Source organism: Gopherus evgoodei, chromosome 14, assembly GCF_007399415.2.
Source record: "Gopherus evgoodei ecotype Sinaloan lineage chromosome 14, rGopEvg1_v1.p, whole genome shotgun sequence".
NCBI classification, from domain to species: domain Eukaryota; kingdom Metazoa; phylum Chordata; order Testudines; family Testudinidae; genus Gopherus; species Gopherus evgoodei.
In genome coordinates, this window is record NC_044335.1 from 17,046,497 (window position 1) to 17,069,493 (window position 22,997).

At 45.5% G+C, this 22,997-nt stretch overlaps 1 protein-coding gene across 1 annotated transcript in view; it reads left to right on the top strand.

Moving 5' to 3' along the window:
* Positions 1 to 6,690: 6,690 nt before the first annotated feature.
* LOC115635116 (opsin-5-like) overlaps positions 6,691 to 22,997 on the top strand; it is a 45,191-nt gene continuing 28,884 nt past the window's right edge. Inside the window, exon 1 of the mRNA XM_030533411.1 lies at positions 6,691 to 6,766. The gene's annotated coding sequence lies outside the window, so the exon portion shown is untranslated. The remainder of the gene's footprint in view (positions 6,767 to 22,997) is intronic.

Below are 22,997 nucleotides of genomic sequence, written 5' to 3' on the forward strand. Positions count from 1 at the left end.
GTAGTCCTTTTACACCTGCTCCCTGGGGTCCTCACACCACCTTTTCCAGTGACTGGTGAGGGGGAAACCCCTTCTCCCTCTCTTGTAGGTTGCAGCCCAGGGAGCCAGTATTATGCTGGCAAGGTGCGTCTACTCAGTGCCCCTGCATCCTTCTGCAGCTTTTTCCTACCTCAGCCATCTATGGGTCTCTCCAACAGCTCCTTTCTGGGCTCACCCCATAGCAACATCCCTCACCCCAAGGGCTCAAGCTTCATCCTTCCTTCAGGGCTGTGGTTTGCAGGATTCCCCCAAAGTTCTCCAAAGAATCCAAACCCAAAAATATAGACTTAAACCACCCCTCCCCTCAATGGATTTGAGCTTTAATCCTTCCTGACACCCTTCTCCTCAACTGAGCACCAGCTCCTCAGGGCTGCCTCCCTAGAATTATGCTCCTCTTTCAAAACCCCACCACAGGAACTAACTCCTTTCCATCCCATCCCATCCCCCTGCTTTTCTAAACACTCCTCTTTCCTGATTTCTACTAGACAGAGGAGCAGCAACAGCTACTCCCCCACCTCCTTTCTCTTGTATCTTTTCACTAACTGAACTTTCTCATGCCTTTAAGGAAAACCTGACACTTTGCCAGGTGGATCAGCTAATTGACCTACTTACCACCACTCCTGATGCCCTCAGCTGGGGATTATGAGGCACCTGTTAACCCTTCAGTACCAGCTTCTTTCAAAGGTGTCTGATTTTGATCTCCAGCACCTTTCCCCAGTATTAAATTCCCGGGGCCAAAGTCAGACCAGGCTTAATGTGCAACTTCACTGTAATCAAAGATACACCCACTTATCCCAGGTCTGAATTTGGCCCTAGGAATTTATTGCAAGACTGTAGAGAATGATTTATGGAAATGAATTAATCAAGTGTCCAATGTCAACCAGAACACAGAGAGGCCAGATCCTCAACAGGTGTAAATCAGTGTAGCTCCATTGTATTCAGTGGAGTGGTTCCAATTTACACCAGCTGAGGATCTGACCCAGGGTGTCCATGTTCTGACAAGAGAGGAGTGTGACTGGTAAGAATCATTCTCCCACTTCGCCATTGTTATTGCTGGATGCTGAGGGTAAAGCATTTGAACCTTTGTTTGATGCTGGACACAAGCTCCCCACATAGGAACTTTCACTCACTGCTTCGCTGAAGTATCCAGCAGGGCATCTCTCCCCAACACATATAGTGTGCAGTGCAGTGCATGACCCTGCAAATTTCTTGTTTCTCATTCTGTCCCGTGGAAATGGTCCTTAGCTCTAGTTACAGTTGATCTAGAAGCAGATCAGATGTTCACACCTGTGGCAATTTGACTGCAAAAACCAGTTCTACAGCTGTGTCCTAAAGAAAGCGACACAGAGTCATATTCTGATTCCCCTATTCATGCTGGGTCACACACTACTCCAGTAATTCCACTGCCTTCAAGGAGAGAATTTGTGAAATAAGATCAGAATCTGACCTATAGGGGCAAGGAAGACAACTGTTCATATCCTCCCCTTAGTGATCATACCATGTTTTCTAATCCTTTAATCAGTCTCATAGCTTTTCAATGAGTCCTCCAATTTATCAACTTCCTTCTTGAAATGTGGGCACCATAACTGGGCACAGTATTCCAGCAGTGGTCACACCAGTGCCAAATACAGATGTAAAATAACCTTTCTAAACCTAACGGAGCTTCCCTTGTTTATGTATGCCAGGATTGCATTAGCTTTTTTGGCCAAAGCATCCCACTGGGAACTCATGTTTAGCTGATTACCCACCCTGATTCCAAAATCTTTCCCCATGATAGAGTCCCCTAATTTATAAGCATGGCTGACATACTTTGTTCCCAGATGTATATATTTACTTTTTGCCATATTTAAACCAGCTATTGTTTGCTTGTGCCCAGTTTACCACGCACTCTATATCACTCTGAATCTGTCCTCTTCATTATTTGCTACTCCTGCAATTTGTGTGTCCTCTGAAAACTTTATCAGTGATGATTTTATGTTTTCTTCTAGTTCATTGATAAAATGTTAAAATGTATAGTGCCAAGATCTGATCCGTGTGGGACCCCACTGAAGCAGACCAGCTAGATGATGATTCCCTGTTACAGTTACATTTTGAGACCTATCAGTTAGCAAGTTTGTAATCCACTTAATGTGTGCCATGTTAATTTTATATTGTTCTAGTTTTTTTAATCAAAACATCATGAAGTACAAGTGAAATGCTTTTCAGAAGTGTAAGTATGCTACATCAACACTATTACCTTTATTGACCTTTATTATTGGATATAAGATTTACAAGATGAGAAGAAAATTAAAACCAATACACAGTTGTTCTGGGGCTGTGAAAGGTGACAGCATTCAGAATTCTCCTTTTTCCAACTGAACACTTGAAAGAAAGAAATGTCAGGTAGATGTAAAGATAAGGACAAGGTGAGACAATCTCTCTCCATAACACTTCTCTTTGTCAGTGTTATATAGACCTACAGCCATGTGTCCCCTTGCCATAATGCCAAGATGGGGCACTGAGATATTATTATCCCATGTGGCATTGGCTCTCAGAAGTGAGAGGAGGGTGACAGGGAGAAGTCATCTTCATCAATGACATCTTTGTGCTGGGAAAACTGTTTTCTTTGCTATCGTGGACAAGATGGTTTCTGGGGACAACTACTTTTTCTGGATCAAATACACAGAAATTTGAGTCCAAAGCAGTAGGAATTCGGACTCTGCAGTAACGATGGGTGAGTCTGCAAAGATTTCGTGTATGGGCTCAATTTGAGTAAACAACCTAAAGTTGCTCTGACCCACTGAGGCTCGCCAATGAACCTTGTAAAACCAGGGCTTTAGAGCGGAGCCTGGAGCTGGAGCACAGAGCAGCTCTGGAGCAGTGGAGCTGCAGGTTTTTGCCTGGAGCCGGAGCACAGCTCTAAAGCCCTGTAAAAGTCTCTTCCAGCATAACCCTTTGCTTTATCTAGGGATGCTGACATGACCCTCTTTACCATGTGATGACTTCACAGCACCCATGAGGTAGGGAAGTATTAGCCCCATGAGGAAGTGAGGCACAGATGTGTGGCAAACCAAGCTGTCACAGGGAAGCAATGAGAGCTAGGAATTGATCTCCCAAGTCTGAGGCCAGTGCTCTGTCCACTGACCATCTTTCCTACATACCCATGCATAAGCTCTGGCTCCACAGGACTTGCTCTTTCTGGTTAAACTTGTTTCCAAATGAGTGTTGGCGTTAGCTCCCGGGCTTGGTAGCTGTATTGAAAGAAATGGAAAGTCCTGCCCAGGAATGTCTCTCAACATCTACATAAGTGCCAAGAGGCTGATTAATTCCTGTCTGCTTCTTCTTTTTCATTCAGTAACCTCCACCACCTTACCCTGGATTTTGCTGGACAAAGACAATCAGCTGTAGCGAAAGCTTGTTATTTCACAGAAAGTGCCTTTTTTGCAATCATTTTTTGGACTCAATTCAAGCTAAATCAGTTTAGTACACTTCAAACACAGGAGACTTGGAAAACAGATAGGTAGGCCCAGTATTCTCTACTGTTGCCACTTGCTGCCTCTATGAGTGTGACATGATAATTATAAAATTTGCCACCCACAGTATCAACCCTTTACAGGCATGCACAGCTATTAATGTTGACAAGGCTGATACCTGTGCAGCTTCTTTCTCTGTGGCTTGCCCAAGTTCCAGCTCTGCAGATTCCAGCACATGCACCTGCCTACTTCTCATACACGTGACCACAGCATCCCCCTCATGAAACCGTTCTGTTGGCTCACCATTCATTTCAGGATCCAGTTCAAAATTGCCCCCATATTATTTTTTTCAAACTGTGGCACAGACTAGTCCATGTCACAGAGAAATTTAGCAGAAGAATCAAGAATGGATTCCAGAAATCCTCACTTCCAGATTCTGCTCTAACCTTTTAAGTACTTTTAAAAAACATGTAACTAGTCAAGGGCAAAAATACCCACCCATAGGTAGCTGCTGGACAACTAATTTAGAGCCTGATTTTAAAACAAGATAGATGCACAAAATGGATGTGCAAAGCCACTTAGCCCATAGTAAAGTTGAGCATCTGGCCAAAGCAGGGTATGTAACCATTGGTTTTGACCGCTAGTGTTGGCAGCATACGAGGAGATATAAAACTTCAGTACAGAAAGACAGTGAGGAAACAAGCCTAACCTTTTCTAAAAGATCTGAAATCTGATCCCACCTCGCTGAAGTTCATGTAAGTTTTGCCATTGACCTAAATGGGAGCAGTTTTACAACTTTGTCGCAAAGTGGCGTAACAATAAGATTAATGTCTATATTTGATATGGGAGTGGAGTTCTCCAAATTGTACATTCCCAATCTCAAACTGCAACCTGCTTGGTGAATGTTATCTTGTTTACACTATCCCAGTTGGCATACAAAGATGCTCATACTAGGACAGTTTGCACTGTGGATGTGTGATGTGCTGCTGCATCTTAGAATAAATGTGGCCTCATACTGTTAGCTCTGTAACATTTCCAACATCCCAGGATACTTTTCCATCAATGGAGGATTGTTCCTCTTGGGGTTTGTGGTTAAGTGCTCAGCTCATCTTTTGTTTACTTAGCCGCTTAAAAAAGCCTTTGGTACACAAGCCAACAAAGGCTATAGCTGTGTCTCTGCTATACACAGTATTGTAGTAACAAGGATGGCTCAAGTCTATTTGGGAGGGTTTGCCTACTTAGGAACTACACAGTTAACTGAATTCTTTTTTAAAAAGTCCTAATTAAAGGTTCAGTTATTTGCTTTTATATGGTGGGAAAGAGACTGTAAAATGAATAAAATGGTCTACAATTTAAACACAAAAAGCTAGGAAATACTGAGATAAAGTTGCCTATAACTGTTGACCTAAATCTTCAGAAAAAGAATATACATGCAACTGCCCATGTGCACACACAGACACAATGACACCTTAGCAGATTGTTAACAGGTAAGTTCTGTAATTCAAAATCTGTTTTTTAGGATAGTCTTGTGGGTCAGGCACTGGACTTGGACTCAGGTGATCTGTATTCAGTTTCCAGCTCTGCCACAGATTTCCTGAGTGATCTCGGGCAAGTCACTTTATCACTCTGTGCCTCGGTTCCCCATCTGTAAAATAGGGATATTTCCCTTCTCACACCTTTTGTCACATTAGATCTTCGGCTCTTTGGGTATACAATGGGCATGAAGAAATGCCTAGCACAACAGGCTCTCAAACTTGGCCGGGGCCTCTAAGGGTATCTCCGTGATGGCCTGGGTCAACTGACTTAGGCTGGGCTACAGGGCTATAAAATTGCAGCATAGACATTTGGGTTCCAGGACCCTCCCACATTGGTGGGGTCTCAGAGCCTGGGCTCCAGCCTGGCTGGACATATACACTGCTATTTTATAGCCTCAGTCCCACAAGCCAAAGTCTGCTGACCCTGGCCAGCTGCAGATGTTTTACTGCAATGTGTTTCTGGAGTAAAACTAATAAAATCTATCAGATTATAAAGGCCTGTGTTTCTATTTATCATGTTGTTTAGTGCATAAAAATATCTTCTCATAAGAGGACTGTTTCTAAGCTGTGTCTAGCATGCTGTGCAGTTAACTGGATTTTGAGTACCTTTGGAAGCACAGTTTAGGAATCCAAACCTCACTTAGCTGGCAACGCTTACATTGTTTGGAGCTTTGAAAATGAACAGCAGGATTTTTGAAGTGGCTCCCATATCTATTTGGCAAGCAAAGAAAAGATCTTCATGTGGAGAGGAGGAACAGTAGTGTAGGGGTAAGTGATGGTCGTGACTAGGGATGTGCCAAGCAGGGATGATGGGCCAACCACTTTGAAGGAAAAACAGAAATCGGCCCTAATCTCAGCCCACATCAGCAAGGGACACTTCATTCACCCTGGTGAAGAGTTTCCCCCTTAGGATTTTTTGAGAGTCCCGTGTGAGGCAGAATGGTGGTAGGGTGACCAGATAGCAAGTGTGAAAAATCGGGAAGGGGTGGGGGCTGGGGGTAATAAGTGCCTATATAAGATAAAGCCATAAATATAGAGACTGTCCCTATAAAATTGGGACATCTGGTCCCCCTAAATGGTGGTGGGTTGGAGAGCCCGAGGGAGGGGGAATCTGATCCCCAGTTTGCATGCTTTACTAATGCAGAATCCCAAATAACCTGGAGAGGCAGGGGGCTGGAATGGTTAGACTCCAGGGATCTATTGCCAGCCCTGCCAAGGCTTGCGTCAGGTCTCCGTGCCTCAGTTTCCCCCTCTCCAATAGCACTTTCGGGGTGGGGGGAAGTGCTGCGGGAGCCTGGGCTGGAAGGTGCTACCCGAGGCACCACCCCTTCTCCCATGCTCCGTGCCTGGGGTGCTCAGGCAGCGAGCTGCCTTTCCTGGCGAGAGGAGTGGCCACCCCAGAAAGCCCCGCTGCCTGCGGAGGGACAGAGTCCAGCCCCTCCGCGCCGGGCTGCCCAGCCCCGGGGCCCCTTCCCCTGCCCCGGCGGGCGGCGGCGGCTTGGCTCGCACACCGCGCGGGAGCCGGCGGCGGCTGCGGGCGCTGTCCGCGGGCTGCGGGTGCTGATGGCCCTGCCCGCGAGGAAGGGGCTCAGCGGGGCTCCGTGAGCCCGCGCGGACCCTGCGCCCCAATTCAGCCGCTGCCATGGGCGCCGCCGGAGCGAGCGAAAGTTTGGCGCTGCGGAGGACTAGGCTGCCCGGCGGAGGGGCAGCGCGAGGCGCGGAGTAGCCCACGCGGGAAAGGTAAGGGGAGCCCCAGGGCTGGCGCGGAGGCTGTGGGGTACCCCCACCCCAGCGGGGCTGCGGGGGGGGGCGTCTGAGACACCCCCAAGTCTGCGCATGAGATCCCCTCCCCCAGTGGGGCTGTGTGTGGTGTGTGTGTGTCATAGAGAGAGAAACCCCCCCCCCGTCTGGGACTGTGCGTGAGACCCCCTTTCCCCCAGCTGGGGCTGTGTGTGGTGTGTGTGTGTGTGTGTCATAGAGAGAGAAACCCCCCCCCCCGTCTTGGACTGTGCGTGAGACCCCCTTTCCCCCAGCTGGGGCTGTGTGTGGTGTGTGTGTGTGTGTGTGTGTCATAGAGAGAGAAACACCCCCCCCCGTCTGGGACTGTGCGTGAGACCCCCTTTCCCCCAGCTGGGGCTGTGTGTGGTGTGTGTCATAGAGAGAGAAACACCCCCCCCCGTCTGGGACTGTGCGTGAGACCCCCTTTCCCCCAGCTGGGGCTGTATGTGAGAGAGACCCCATCAGCTGGGGCTGTGTGTGGTGTGTGTGTCAGAGACCCCCCCTCAGTAGAGCCTTTGTGTATGTGTCATAGACCCCCCTGTCTGGGACTGTGCATGAGACCCCCTCCCCCCAGCTGGGGCTGTGTGTGAGAGAGACCCCCCCCCCGCCAGCTGGTGCTGTGTGTGTGTGTGTGAGAGAGAGAGACCCCCCCAGCTGGGGCTGTGTGTGTGTGTGTGTGTCTGTGTGTGTGTGTGTGTATGTGTGTGTGTGTGTGTGTCTGTCATAGAGAGAGAAACACCCCCCCCGTCTGGGACTGTGCGTGAGACCCCCTTTCCCCCAGCTGGGGCTGTGTGTGTGAGAGAGAGACCCCCCCAGCTGGGGCTGTGTGTGGTGTGTGTGTGTGTGTGTCATAGAGAGAGAGAGAGACACCCCCCCCCCCGTCTGGGACTGTGCGTGAGACCCCCTTTCCCCCAGCTGGGGCTGTGTGTGAGAGAGACCCCCCCGCCAGCTGGGGCTGTGTGTGTGTGTGTGAGAGAGAGAGAGAGACCCCCCAGCTGGGGCTGTGTGTGAGAGAGACCCCATCAGCTGGGGCTGTGTGTGTGTGTGTGTGTGTGTGTGTGTGTCATAGAGAGAGAGAGACACTCCCCCCCTGTCTGGGACTGTGCGTGAGACCCCCTTTCCCCCAGCTGGGGCTGTGTGTGTGTGTGTGAGAGAGAGAGAGACCCCCCCCCAGCTGGGGCTGTGTATGGTGTGTGCGTGTGTTATAGAGAGAGAGAGACCCCCCCCGTCTGGGACTGTGCGTGAGACCCCCTTTCCCCCAACTGGGGCTGTATGTGAGAGAGACCCCATCAGCTGGGGCTGTGTGTGGTGTGTGTGTCAGAGACCCCCCCTCAGTAGAGCCTTTGTGTATGTGTCATAGACCCCCCTGTCTGGGACTGTGCATGAGACCCCCTCCCCCCAGCTGGGGCTGTGTGGTGTGTGTGTGTGTGTGTGTCAGTCATAGACTCCCCCCCACTCCCACAGCTAGAGATTCTGTGTGTGTGTCATAGACCCCTGTCCAGGACTGTGCATGAGACCCCCTTTCCCCCAGCTGGGGCTGTGTGTGTGTGTCAGTCATAGACCCCCACCAAGTAGAGGCTCTGTGTGTGTGTCATAGACCCCCATCTAGGACTGTGCATGAGACCCCTTTCCCCTAGCTGGGGCTGTGTGTGTTTAGGTGTGCAGAGACCCCCCCCCCCAAAGCTAGGTCTGCATGTGTGAGAGAAAGAGAGCCATCACCCGCCCCCCCCCCCCAAACCTTGGCCTTCCCATGTGGCCCCAAGCCCCCCAGAGCATCTTTTGTTGTGTGACTGAGCGCGAGCAAGTGCCCAGGCAGGGACATGTGTGGCTGTGTCCCCCCCTCCAGGGCAGGGGCTGCAGGGGTCTTAGAGCTCTGACTGCACCAGATGGAGACAAGACTTGACTTATCTCTAGCGGGGTGGGAAGAGGGGGAACCCTGTTTTAGGAGATGTTAAGCTATGTAACAATTGATTTTGCGGGGGGGGGGGTAGCTAGGGAAAAATCCCGTCTCTCCACCACCCCACTTCCCTGCTCTAAATGGCCAATAACCTTCCAGCCGGGGGGATGTGTGTCCCCAGTTCTGTGGTCTGTTAAGCATGTGGACGGACTTCCTACCTGGACAGCCCCATGCTGTGGCTTGGCTTACCCCGTTTACTAGGACCCTCGCAAATCAATCCCTCTTATTTACTACTGAAAGATAGACTGGAGCCCAGTAAGATCTCACCTGCAGCAGGTTCCCTTGCTCCTGCAGAGATGACTTGGACCTGGTGGCAGATTGGCAGGGGAGAAAAGCAGCTGTGAAAGGCTGAGCCTAGTGAGGAAGAGATCAGACCCTACAATACACAAGGGAACGCAGGATCTTTCGAAACAGACAAAGGGGTGTGAATTCCAACCCCCGGTCCGTTTCCTACCGGCCCCCTGACGCTAGATCTGGGCACAGGATGCTGCCCGAGCTGTGACGGTGGCCCAACGTTTTGCTCCTCCTGTGAGCGATAGAAAAGGGTCTGGAGCGCGGAACGCCTGGGCTTCCTGCTAATGCACCTGCGGCATCTGCTGCTTGGAAAACTCCATCTCCTTCTGAAATCCGATTAACTCGAGGGAAAGGAGCTTTCACAGACCTTCTCTTCCCGGAACTGGGCTGAGCAATGGAGCGTAAATCAAATTCAACAGCCGCCTTGCAAGTCCAAAGAGTAGCTGGCTAAGCAGTTTTATTCTAAAAGGAGCAGTTCTGTGGCCGGGTAGGAAGGGATAAAGGAGTCTACTCTCCGTCCCTTCTCCCCCCAAAGACTATTTAGGGTTACTCAAGTATAGTTTCATTTGTTCCCTCTGAGATGAGATAAAACCCAGGCAGCCACCACTGTCAAAACAGTGACTTCAGTTTTTGTGGTTGACAGAGGAGTTCAGGCTCCAGAACTGCCTGCACAATAGGTACAGCGCTGAGCAAAGGGGTGTTAGCTTCTCCCTTCCTGGGTGCTTCAAGCCCTTACCTAAGGGAGCACCTCGAGGCTGGGGGAAGAGAGAGAGATGCTAGATTAGTCCTTTGCATAGATTTCTAGCACGGGGAAGGGAAGTTTCTGTGATGTTACTGGGACATGAAGTAGGGACTGGACTGAGACCTACCAATTCATTTCCCACTGGTCACCAAACCGCCATCCGAGGGTAATAGCTTTTGGTGACTACATCCCAAAGCCAGGTCTGGAACACTATATCAGAAATGGAAGTCCCTGGAACCCAGGACCAATCTCCCTAGACCCATTCCCTCCCATCTAATCACTCACATAAAACAAATGAATCGCTCTCTCAAGTATTCACTAGGAGGAAGGAAAGACTTGAGGATCTCAGAACTAAAGCAGCTAATGACAGACTGACATTTTCTCCACTGATTGATTCTAGTTTAACTTGCTCAAGATCACCAGAATATGTAGCAAAGTAAGTGTCGCGGGTCTAGTTTGTTGTCTACTTTGGAGCACACAGTTGACAACTTCCTTATTTCTCCACAACTAATTTGTAGTCAGCATGGTCAATAATATCACTGTCATAGATACGTCTCTCAGTAAGCAGCACTAATAAAAGTATGTTTTACAAACGGCTCTAGACCAACCATAAAAATAGGACCTATATAAATAAAGTTCATATCCTAGATTTTTTTGTTTTTGTTTTTTTGCTGTCTTAATTTCATGGAAGAACACCTGTATACTGTACCCTATACATTTATCTCCAGTTCAGACCTATGACAGAGTTCTCTTTTTCCCCTCCCACTTCAATATGCTCCATGTTACTTACTTACAGAATCTCTTTATTGGAATGTTCTTAATTTGTGTATGCCTAGCAGGAGAATCTCAGTCATGCAGTTATGTGATGTATACTGTACAGCATTAGTCAAGTGCTCCCAAAGAAGAATGAAATATGGCCCTAAAAGAGAACCATGCATAATCAGAGTCTCAGAAATAAAACCTAGATGGAGCTACTATAAGGTGGATGCATAACTGGTTGGAAAACCATTCCCACAATCAAGCTGGCAGGGCATATCAAGTGGGGTCTTTAACAGATCCCTTCTGGGTCCGGTTCTGTTCAATATCTTCTTTAATGATTTGGATAATGGCATAGAGAGTACACTTATAAAGTTTGCAGATGATACCAAGCTGATAGGGGGTTGCAGGTGCTTTGGAGGATAGGATTAAATTTAAAATGATCTGGACAAACTGGAGAAATGGTTTGAAGTAAATAGGATGAAATTCAAAAAGGACAAATGCAAAGTACTCCACTTAGGAAGGAACAATCACTTGCACACTTACAAAACAGGAAATGACTGCCTAGGAAGGAGTAATGCGGAAAAAGATTTGGGGGAGTCCTAGTGGATCACAAGCTAAATATGAGTCAACAGTGTAACACTGTTACAAAAAAACCAAACATCATTCTGGGATGTGTTAGCAGGAGGGTTGTAATCAAAACTCAAGAAGTAATTATTCTGCTCTACTTCACACCTATTAGGCCTCAGCTGGAGTAGTGTGTCCACTTCTGGGCACCATATTTCAGGAAAGATGTGGAAAAATTGGAGAAAATCCAGAGAAGAGCAACAAAATGAGTAAAGGTCTAGAAAACATGACCTGTGAGGGAAGATTGGAAAAAACTGGGTTTGTTTAGTCTAGAGAAAAGAAGACTGGGGGGGACACATGATGACAGTTTTCAAGTACATTAAGGGTTGTTCCAAGGAGGAGGGAGAAAATTTGTTCTCTAACATCTGAGGATAGGACAAGAAGCAATGGGCTCAAATTGCAGCAAGGGTGGTTTACGTTGGACATTAGGGAAAAATTCGTAACTGCCAGAATAGTTAAACACTGGAATAAATTGCCTAGGGAGGTTGTGGAATCTCCATCATTGGAGATTTTTAAGAGCAGGTTAGACAAACACCTGTCAGAGATGGTCTAGATAATACTAAGTCCTGCAGCCTGGCTTTAATGCAGGGGACTGGACTAGAAGACCTCTCTAGGTCCCTTCCAATCCTATGATTCTATGAAATGACTTGCATGCCACTAAATAAAAGGTGTTTCCAGTTATGTTAACGAAGCTACAGAACAGCTGCATTCTGGGAGCCAGATTAACTGGAGCTGGCACAGGGAAGTATAAATACAACTCCCTATTCCAGTGAAGCTTCTTGATCTTACTCTAAGGCATGTGATGTTTCCCACTAGGGGAAGGAGCTTTACATTCCACTGAGAGCTGCATAGGAGTGCTGCCTGTTGACCCCTTGATTCAGTGCAGTTTCTGAATATCCTACCCACTTCCCTTTCCACACCAATGCACACCTTCATCCTCATCATAGAAAAAGGGAGACTGCAGGCATCTGGCACTTCTGCAACCTCCTCCCCTACTGGATTCTCTTTCACATGCATCAAATTTCACTGTGGGTGAATCTGACCCATGTTCCCACAGCATGACCCATGGCTACACCATTCTGCAGTTTCTGAAGGCAGTGCCTTGGAAATACATTAACAGCACCCCAGGTCTTCTCATGGAACTTCACAGTTAGTCTCTTTATAGCACAATACCAGTGCAATTTACTTTCCTATAACAATATACAGCTCAGATCTTATTATTTCCATGGGATTCACCACCAGAAGGTCTTCAAACAGCTTGGCCTCTCTGCTAGCTCTGTAAGGTTCATAAAGTTGCTAGGTCCTCAAAGGCTGCTTTTGGCAGGAGGTAACTAGATTGAGCTGTGACAGTTGAAGGCCACAGATAGGCCCAAATGTTCAGAAATGTATATGCTTAATTGCACAGACAAAACTGAAAGTACATTTGCATACACAAGGGCTGTAACTTAATGAGCAGCCAATTAGACATCTAACTTTCCCATTATGTGTGCATTTACTTTAGTGCATACACAAGTAAATCACGTATACAAATACATAATCTAAATATATGACTTTGGGGGAGGATCCTTGCATTTTCTATCTGTTATGCTTTTGAGAAAATAGATGAGTCACTTTCTCATGAAATTCCAAAGAGGAATTTAAAGGTTGATTAATAATATATAGTGGGGGAAAAAAGAAACCATTACCATACCTTTCCAGCATTAGCACAGTCATACTGTGGATCTTATAATTTGGGGCTCTAATAAGTTTAAGCATTTTAATTGATGCTAAGGCTAGACACAAAAGGAAGTGAGGGGTGAGCTCCTAAGGACATTCATCATACAAAGTACAGTGAGATTGGACTGTCATTAGCTGTGAAATTAAATACCGTGAAGCAGCTTTTTCATTCTGACAATTATGAAAACACCTTAAGAAAGCAGTGTTTTCATCCCAGTTCTCATGCTCCTTTCTGTGCATTCAAGTCAGAAGGAGAGCCCAGCTGGGTGCCATGTGCTGTAAGAGAGCTCCTGCAATTCAGAAATTCATTACAAGTGTCATGAAGTGTGTGTGTGTGTGTTTGTGTGTGTGTGTGGACTTGGCCTTGTGTCCTTCTCTGCTTCTTTGTGATAGAGGTTAATCCCAGAGGTTTTTCGATTTTTTTATTCTGCTTGCTTTTTACATTAAAAAGCACCTGTCTAGGCTAACAGACGATAATGACTCAAGCACTAGTGAACTGGTGACACCACAAGAGCCAAGAGAGTACTAGCTGTACTATTAAGAAGGGAAGTGGATAGGCTGCTTAAAGCATTTTTTAATTATATTTTTAATACTACTTATCATTAATGGCTAATTAACATTTTTGGCTAAAGGAAGCTTTTGTTAAAGATCCAGAATCCTCACCCCTTCAATTAAGGTACTAGAGCAATAAACCACTGAGACCTCCCAGTGGTTCTCCAGCAAAACCATGGAAGACCAGACCTGCTAATTTTTCTAAGGTAAGAAAACAAATAGTATTTTAAAAACCTCTCTTTCTCCATCATAAAGAAATGAAAGAAACACAAACCCAATTTGTTTTTCAGTTCTTTGCAGCCATGGCACAGGAGGGAAGGGATTTGAGGGGAGCACATGAGGGCTGCATGGGGCGGCTGGAAGAGGCTTGGGAAACATTTCCCTTCCTCATTGGAGCGGTTCTAGTATGTTCATCATCACGATTCCATTGCAACTAGTCTGTTTTTTTCAGTGGAAACTCAGACAGATGAGCCAACAGCACACACTCAATAAAAGGATAAAATTCAGGTGGAGTTGAATCTCTGAGTGAAGACAACTGGGTGCGAAAACAATTGCTGCATTTGCAGGTAGCTCACATCTCAAAGTCAATACTTTGTCTATGTCAAAAATGAAATTTCATTTTTAAAAAAGACCCAGAAACCCTGGTTAAATACAACGAGCCGGATTCTCTCCAGTTATGCTGGTGCAGCCCCAATCACTTCATTGGGGGTTTCATTGGTGTAACTCAGATTATTTGTCTCTGTCATCCAACAAGCTTCATTTACTAACACAGCTGCTCCAGCAAAAGGGGTGGGGAGAAAGCTGTGAAGGTTTTTTCTTTACTCTCCTGAAACAAAAACAAACAAACAAACAAAAAGAGGGACACAGCAAGCCAGATCCCGGGATGTAACTGGCCAGGAGAGCAGCAACTACACAGAAGGGGTTGTGGCCAGGAAAGGGGGTGTGGCTGAGGTTTATGTGGGACCCTTGGGGCAATTGGCAGACAGAAAAAAAACTGTATAGCAGTTTTCAGGCTGCTTTTAGTTATCCTGGAAGTCTGGCACAGCACAGAACAACCCAGGATTGTGGGAGTATAAATGTGATTTAAAGCCACCTTTGCACTCAATTTCTTGATCTATGCTGGGTGCTCCTTGGCTGGAACTCATGCTGTGGACATGGATTAAATAGCTCCATCTATTCAAATCTCACTGTCCCTCACAATTTACAGGAGGAAAAAAAGTGTCTCAGACTGTTAATCTGTAGATCACACCCATCTGACCTGGAAATTAGCAAGAGGAAGCTTGCTGGATTTCTATTTTCCATCAATCTTACAGAGGACATAGAGAGGGGACTGTCATTCTCACTATAAATCAATGCAGAAAAGCCTGTGAGAAAGGTAAGGGGCACTGAGCATGATATAAATGTGGAAGGAGTGGGGAGTGGATTGATTCCCTTGGTTATTTAGCTCATGCTAAGAACAAGTAGGCAGTTTCATGGAGTTAACATTAGTTGCATTGATTTCCTGTGGAGATCTCAATCTACTTTAACTCTGGTGACTTTTTGCATCCTGTTCCTAAGGATGTAGTCTGGGTATACAAGTAATTATGCTTTGTGAACAATTACTTAAGGAGAGTCAGGGAGTTTTCACTCAGCCCAGAACAGCTATGAAACCTAAGTGGGCGGGTGAAGGTCTCATAGACTTACAATAACCCTCTCATGGATGTATTCTGCTATTGAGGAGACACCTGCGACAGTTACATTTTCCACTGCATTACAAGCAGTTAGGAAAGCTCCAGAAGAACAGGGAGGGGGAACGGAATAAATCTAACACTTGTGAATTACAAATGTTTTAAAACCCACCAGTCATGCAAATAAGCATATTCAAACAAAGATGGACTGGATTATCAGTAGGGACTATTATATTCCCAAAATAATCATTGCAGAACAAACAACACTCATTAAACAAGATAATGCAAGAAAAACAGGATGATATTGGCTATTAGTCCATGTAACGGTAAAGCACATTCTAATGAGGGAGTATTTTTCTTTAAGTAGAATTTATGGTATTTGTTGTTGCCTCCTTGACACGAGCTCTATCTTCTTCACAGTGGAAGACCTCCAGGATGCAAATTTTAACTGATTTTCTTCTTTCATATTTTTACTGCCAGTTTATTAACACACAATTAAAATTTAAGCCTGAATGTCAAAAGTGCACATCAAAAACTGTTTGGTTGCATACCTAATTTGTACATCCAATTGTCCTCACAAATTTTATGTGCAGATAGGCAGTTATGTGCATGACTGAGCAAATTAACAAGAGTGTACATGCACGTCTTTTTCTATCCATAACTGTGCATGCACAAGTAGAAGAGCCACTCATCAGCCAGCACATCACCTTATTGCTGGGCATGGCATAACATGTTCTCCTTTGGCACACCCCTCTGATAGCCACTTCCCTGCAGTGATCTAACTTTTCCCCTAACTCAGCCCTCCAGGAAGGTCACTTATAATCCCCTCCATTCTGGGGTAACACTGTCCCAACTCAAAGGAACAAAAAAATTCTTCCACTCTTTCTGCACCCTATCCTTGACAAACTCTTCACCATCATCCGGCTCTACAGTTCCCCCACTTCTTCAGAATGTTGCCTTCCTAGGCTATCTCCCTGGAGGCCTGCCACTTCCTGAGCTGCTGGCCATAAGAGCTTGTTCCCTGGAGACTCTTCCCCTAATCTGGATCAACTCCAGTCTGCACTCCCAAGCATTTGCTTGTAGGTTGGCCTTCTCTCTGTCTTACTTCAGGAGTCTCCTACAATTCCTTCCCATCAGGACCAACCCCAGAATGCAACAATCCTCCCAGCAGCTTAGCTTTCTCAGTCTTTTGTGCAAATCCTCTCACCTTCTTAGCAGGGTCCAATCATTACCCAAAGCCTCCTGATCAGCTGGGAGAATAGTTGATCTTCACAGGTAAGGCTGAACCTGACTCCCCTTAAAGAATCAGTCTGCCTGTGACAGTGCAGTTTTGAAAATCAACAGCTATAGTGTAGAAGTTGAATTGGAAGATTGTAGCAGGGGCTTAAATTTTCCGTGTGAAATGCAGAAGAACTTACTATAATTCAGATTATCTGTCATGGCCTCTTAATTTTACACACTTTCTTCTGTACACACAGTTGATTTCACCTGCAAAAGTGAGCATGCGCTTCTTCTGTGGACACAAGAAGCCATGTGTGCCATCAAACTGGCCAACCAGCTAAGAGTTTGGCCTGATTCACAAATTATTATTTTTATTAGTAGTAGTATTAGGAGCCCCAGTCATGGACCAGAACCATATTGTGCTAGGTGCTGGATAAACACAGAACAAAACGATGTAGGGTTTGGGTGCATGAAATCAGAACCCAGCTTGAGGCTGGACAAAAATTTGTTTCAGTGCGTGACCAGAATATGTTCACTAGCCACAGTGTTTCTTTGACTCTGAATTTAGCCATCATCATTGTACTTAATAGATTTGCTATTCTGTAGGGAGTTGGCTCAGTCCAGCAGATACAGCACAGAGCTGGGAAGCAGAAGACCTGTGTCTATATTTGAGTCTAGCCTTTTCTTTCCATTACTGCATAAAAACAGCCCTACTCTCCTGTAAATATTTCTTTTTCTTTCACAATGAAAACCTTGTTTCACAGAAGTTTGACATCATTATCTGAGATGATCAGCTGTAGCTGGAGTTTGGCTGGAATAGTAGAACAATTTGATTGGCTAGCTCTTTTGTGCAAAACCTGAACAAATATGCTCAGGTCATCATCCTGGTGTTCACATATGTCCCCTAATTGGACACATTATACTGTGCAATCTCGTTCATGAGACTGGGACGTTTCTAAATAGGATGTTCAGTTCTTATTTCTCATTATCAAATAAAGAGAAGGGGGAGGAATGAATGTGATAGGTTTTAAGAGGCTCTTCAGACTCAATAGGATGACTAGCAGGGGGCTGTGCTTAATTTAAGATCATATTCACACTTGTGCTGCCTAACCACTAACCAGGACTAAAGAGGTCCTGAGGATTTGAGTGTTTGCCAGCGGCACAACAGTTTGGCTGTGACTGTTGCTGAAGGAATCAATAACTGGCTTGTTGTTCCCTGTGATGCCGACGCTGTTTTATATATAACACCTTGTTCCACAGGACAAACACAAGTGCAGTGGCCAAGTTTGCATAGCTCAACGGCTGTATTGGTCTCTCTCCCCCGCTTTGTTCATTAACAGTCATTAGAACTTAAAACGGTATTCTGTGCAGATGCAGTAGCTCAGTAGGGGATTTCAGTTGGAAATGCTTTTGCTGAAATATGTGTTAACATTTTTTTTTGTTTCTTTTATTGAGCTTTACATTTGAGACCCAAATACCTGTATACAGTAGAGCTGTGCTCAGCACCTGACATGGTGTGGGGTAGAAAGGCAGGTCCTCTGTTCCAGCCTGATGGGGATGGGGGAGGGGACCAGCTGCAGCCTAACTTAAAGCAATCTAAAGTTGTGTTCTTGTTGTGCCTCTGGGTCACACAGATCCTCTGAACTTGGGGTGGGGAAACAACTGGCATACGGACAGCTACACTAGTTTTATTAATGCCACCCCAGGGTTCCTGCTGCATCCCTCATCTTCCCAGCTAGGGGTGCTCTTTGTCCCCTTGGCACTGTTGAAGGTGTTTCCACAGGACAAATCCTGCCCCTTCCTCTCCATGGCTGCAAAGGTTCTCCCAAACATGGTGGAGCTGGTGTGGGTTTGCTGCACAAAAAGGAGGAGGATGGAACTTGGAGTGCCCACATAGGGCTACGCACTGTGGAGTCCAATTATGCAGGGAGTTTTTGGGGCATGTGGCAGGGTAGGCTGGAGGAAGGCTAGAGGATTTGTCAGCTCCGTGTGCTGCGATCTTCCACAGGGGCTCAGGAGCTGCTACCTTGCAGCATGGGGTCAATGATTGCTTCCTTGGCACCAGAAATGGGTTTGATCTGAAGTATGGAGTAGATAAACACCCACTGCAATGGAACACTTTTCAGGTGGAAAGAAAGATGCCTCTCCCTGTCCTGGCCATGTGAGCCCTGCTTTCAGTGGGCATTGGGCAGACCTCCCTGTGTTATGGGATATTAGGCAAGCAACCATCCTTTCCCCAAATACATCCCAATGGGCACACTCCCCCTTCCACATCTCCTTTTGCCAAATCCTAGCCATCCTTTGGGAGTCAAAGAGCCTTCCCAAGAGCTCCCCTGCACCTAGCTGTTCTTCTCTCAATTGTTGTCTGCCTAAGCTTGAAGCCAGGTATTAAACATCTGCATCACCCAAGTGGTAGAAACGGCTCCCCAGGGTGCTGAGAGCTCTCGTGCAGACTCGGGCTAAGCAGGTTTATTTGCATTTCCCAATAATGGACAGAGGCACCTTTCTCCACTTCTGACTGAACTGGGGCCTGATTCCTTAGGTGTCTGTGTGTGTCTTGCCAGACAGTGAGATTCCAGTCTCCTGTGGCCTTCCGTAGCAGCATTCTGACCAATCTGATGAATATTTAGTGAAAAGAAACAAAGAAAAGGAGGTGAAACATCCCTTTACCCAGATTTGCTGGTGACCTGAGCTGAAATTTAATCTGTGTCCAAATCCAAATCTTCATCTGGATTGGCTACATTTAATTCTGCCTGAGAGTAGGGGAAGGAGGAGAGGTCCTTTCCCGTCCTATATTTGTATGGTTCTTTCTCAGTGCAAAATCAAAATCTTAGTCTCAGACTAATCCAGAGCCAGGCACTTCCTCCTTGGTCCAATGACTTCTTAATGCATTTCAAATACCATGTGGTCCTATATCCATTGTTTTATTACTAATATTTCCCAATAATTTCACCTTGCTTTCCAAAGGAAACACAAACATCCTAGATACAGGCTCTCTGGTATGTATCTGGTATGTAATAGAATTAATCAGGTTCCTTTGAAAGGATCAGTATGGAATAGATTAATCCCAGATGAGTTGTCCCAGTTAGTCCCATAGGACTAGTACTGCTTGTTGAAGGCCCACATACAGAAACATGCATTACGCTCAATTAATCTACCATGGAGTAATGAAGGGCTCCAGCATATGAACCCATTTTCCCAGGGAGTCTAGATTTCTGTAGATGGGGGGGTTAGATTCCTAAACAACCAGTGCAGAATGGACCTGTTATATTAATTTACATGGGATAAATGGGCTAAAGGTATTATCATAACCCAGTCGCTGTCCAACATTAAACAATGTTAAACAAGGTCTGGGGTTTGGTATACAGAGAACTCAGCCCGCTTAGCACTATGGCAAACACACCATTAAAATCTTTTTAACCTTTTATTAAAGATACAGAAAAGAAGGAAAAACAGTCAAAGCATTTTAAATGTAAAATATTATATAAAGCTTTCATTCTAACAACGTTCCTTGTTCCCTTTCCTTCAGCAGGAGAGAGTCTTTAGAAGGGAAAACCCGCTGTGTTTAATAGTCTCTTAGATAGTATCCAAGATGGTAATAACTGTCCTTCTGCGGAAAAGAGAAGAAGTTAGTTGAGATGTTGCTGCTGTTGTCGCTGAAGCCCAGTCTTAGAAGGAAAAGCCCCCTTGTGTGACAGTCTGTTAGATGGTATCAGAGATAGTTATTGCTATCATCCCACATGGTGTTTAGGATTCAGCGGGAGCTGGTAGGGATGATGTAATCTGGGTCCTGCTCTCTCTGGCCAGTTCTGGTCAGAACACCCCTAAGGATCAGGATGAAGATGACCCAGGGTGCCAGGAAAAGGTGCAAGTGGCAGCCATGGTTGGTGAAGCCTGCTCCAGTTGCCTCCATCTCTTCTTTCCATCTGTTCTTCTTTTTGTCCTTTCCCCCACAAAACCTCTTTCTTTTATGGAACCAAAAAGGGAGTGATGGATGAAATAGGCCATCCCTTCATTATTTTGTCCACCAATTAGGCCTAATATCTGACACACTCATTTTGGCTTATTAACTTCTGGCTCCACAGCTCCTGTTTTAAAAACAAGCATAATGTCAATATAGTCCTTGAATCATACATATCAGCTTGGTCTTTTTGTTTAGACTAATTCAGCTATTCTATCTCCTTTTCATACCTTTTCCCATCACCATTTGTTCATCTCAAACTGAGACTCGTGAGCCACAAGTGGCTCTTTAATGTGTCTCCTACGGCTCTTTGCAGCACAGGATATTAAAACACTCTATGTGATTTAATTATTAACCATCTAAGTTTTAACCAATCCGGATGCTTTTACTATGTTACCCAATTGTAGCTGATAAAATAATACTTGGTCAGTCATTTTGCTGTGAGAATAATGTGTATATATACACACACACACATACTAAATATTTCCTGTCATACTGATTAAATATGACTATATAGTACTATAGTAAATGAAACAGTGAATGTGGCTCTTTTGAATAATGTTGATCACTAATTTGGCCCCTGAATCACTGAGGTCTGCTTATTACTGTTCTAGGTTATTGTAACGCTATGAACTTTTACATAATTTTGACAGTTGAGCTCACAGTTTGGGTAAATTCGTAGGCCCATTTGTCGCAATATAACAAACTTGGCCATTCTATCTAATTTCTCCAGTCAGCTCCACCATTTTCATAGTACTTGAACATTAATCCAATGGGAATAATTTGATCATGAAAGCATTTTTATTGGCTGGCTAAGGCATAGCCTCCACCCTGATCACCAGTCCAACCTAAAAAGCCTTTGAAATGTTTCCTGTTGACTCCCCTTTCTGATTACTGGTGGGGAAAGCTACCCACATTATAAAAACCCTGTGACTTGTGTGCAGAACCAGCCCAATGTCTTGAGAAAGTCATGAACCAGGCCAAACTAATTTAAGTCCACAGTGAAGTGGTGTACAGGGACCAGTAACTCAGAGAATGAAGATCTATTGGCAGTTTAACACCAATTAGTGCCTTAAAATAGATTTACACTCAAAGCCAATTTAGTTGCTACTTGAAGTAATTAGGTTCATCTGTCTGAGTGCAGTTTTGGATGGGAGTCCGGCTTTTTTACCCAGGTATAAATAACACTTTGTGGTTGCTCCATTTGTGAGTTCCAATGTCATCAGTAATCCATGAAAAGAAATACTGTACCCCCCAGAGCTATTAGCCCAGTAGTTATCCTCTAGGTAGTCTTGTGTCTTAAATGAAATGCTGCAGATAAAAGCTTGTTAGCAATTCCATGGCATCCCACAGTTAGCAGTGTAGTCTAGTGGACTAAGCACAGGACTGGCAGCCAGGAACTTGTAAGCTTGAATTCCAGTCTGATATTGACTCCTTCCGTAGTCTTGGGCAAGTCACTTCACCGCTTTGTGCTTCAGTTTCCCCATCTGTAAAATGGAGGTAATACTACTTATCTTGCTTGCAGAATCACAAACGTTGAAGGTGGAAGAGATCCAGCCCATATCCCTGAGAGCAATGCATGAATGTTCCCTACAGTATGTTTACTATTTCTTTGTCCAGTCCAGCTTTAAAATTCTAAGCACTGGGGTTTCCACTCCTTCCCCTTCGAGACAATCCCATGCTTGACACAACTCATTGTCAGGAAGTTTTTCCTGATATTCAGTTCACATTTCTCCTTTCTCAGTTCCAGCCTATTAGTCCAGGTTATACCCCCATGGGGTCTCCTAAATAATTCAAGATCCAAAAAGAGACAGGGAGCCAAATTTTATATTTTCACACCTGCTGGCACCTTACTGAGACATTTAAAGCCTGCCCATGGAAGCTCAGTTCAGCATTTAAATGTCCTTTCAACCAGAACATTCAAACCCAGTGTTTGGATATTCTATTGCATCCCACATCTCTGAAAATAGGGCCCAGCTAATCAATGCGATGAAGAGACACAGAAAAGCTGTTGCCTGGTTGAAGGAGCTGCAGGGATGAAGGATCTCACCTCAGCACACTCTCACCTTCTCTCTCTTTGGAGATAGTTATTACTGTGTATATTCAATAGTCTCTCACATCACTGGGGGATGAACTAGCTATGCATATAGGATAGCACTATCTGTCGAGTGGATCTCATAACTGCTTCCCCAGCACACTGCTTAGGACCCACTCTTCCAAGCTGCCCTGCCTGGGGCAGGGATGTGTGTGTGCACTGCTGGATGGATGTCTAGTTACCTCCAGCATGCACTAGTTCTAGGATGGCTCTTATAGCAGAACTCACCCAATACTAGGGTGACCAGATGAGAGGAAGAAAATATTGGGACACATGGGGGGAGGGAGGTCGCCGGTGGAGAAAAAAAAAGAAAAAAAGAAAAGGAGTACTGCAAAATATCGGGACAAATTGTATCCCGACCAATGTGGGACAAATGCCTAAATATCGGGACGTCTAGTCACCTTACCCAACATACCCTCAGCACATATCACCTCTGGCTTCACACTTCATCCCAGGGTGGGAGCTCCTCATTCCACCAACAGGTAGTGCAGGTGTCAGTTGTCCTGCCTGGCACATGGGGACCCCTCTCCTCATATTGTCTTCAGCTGAATTCCTTTTACAACACTTGCCATTCTATCACTCATTGGCATGGTTCCTATTTATA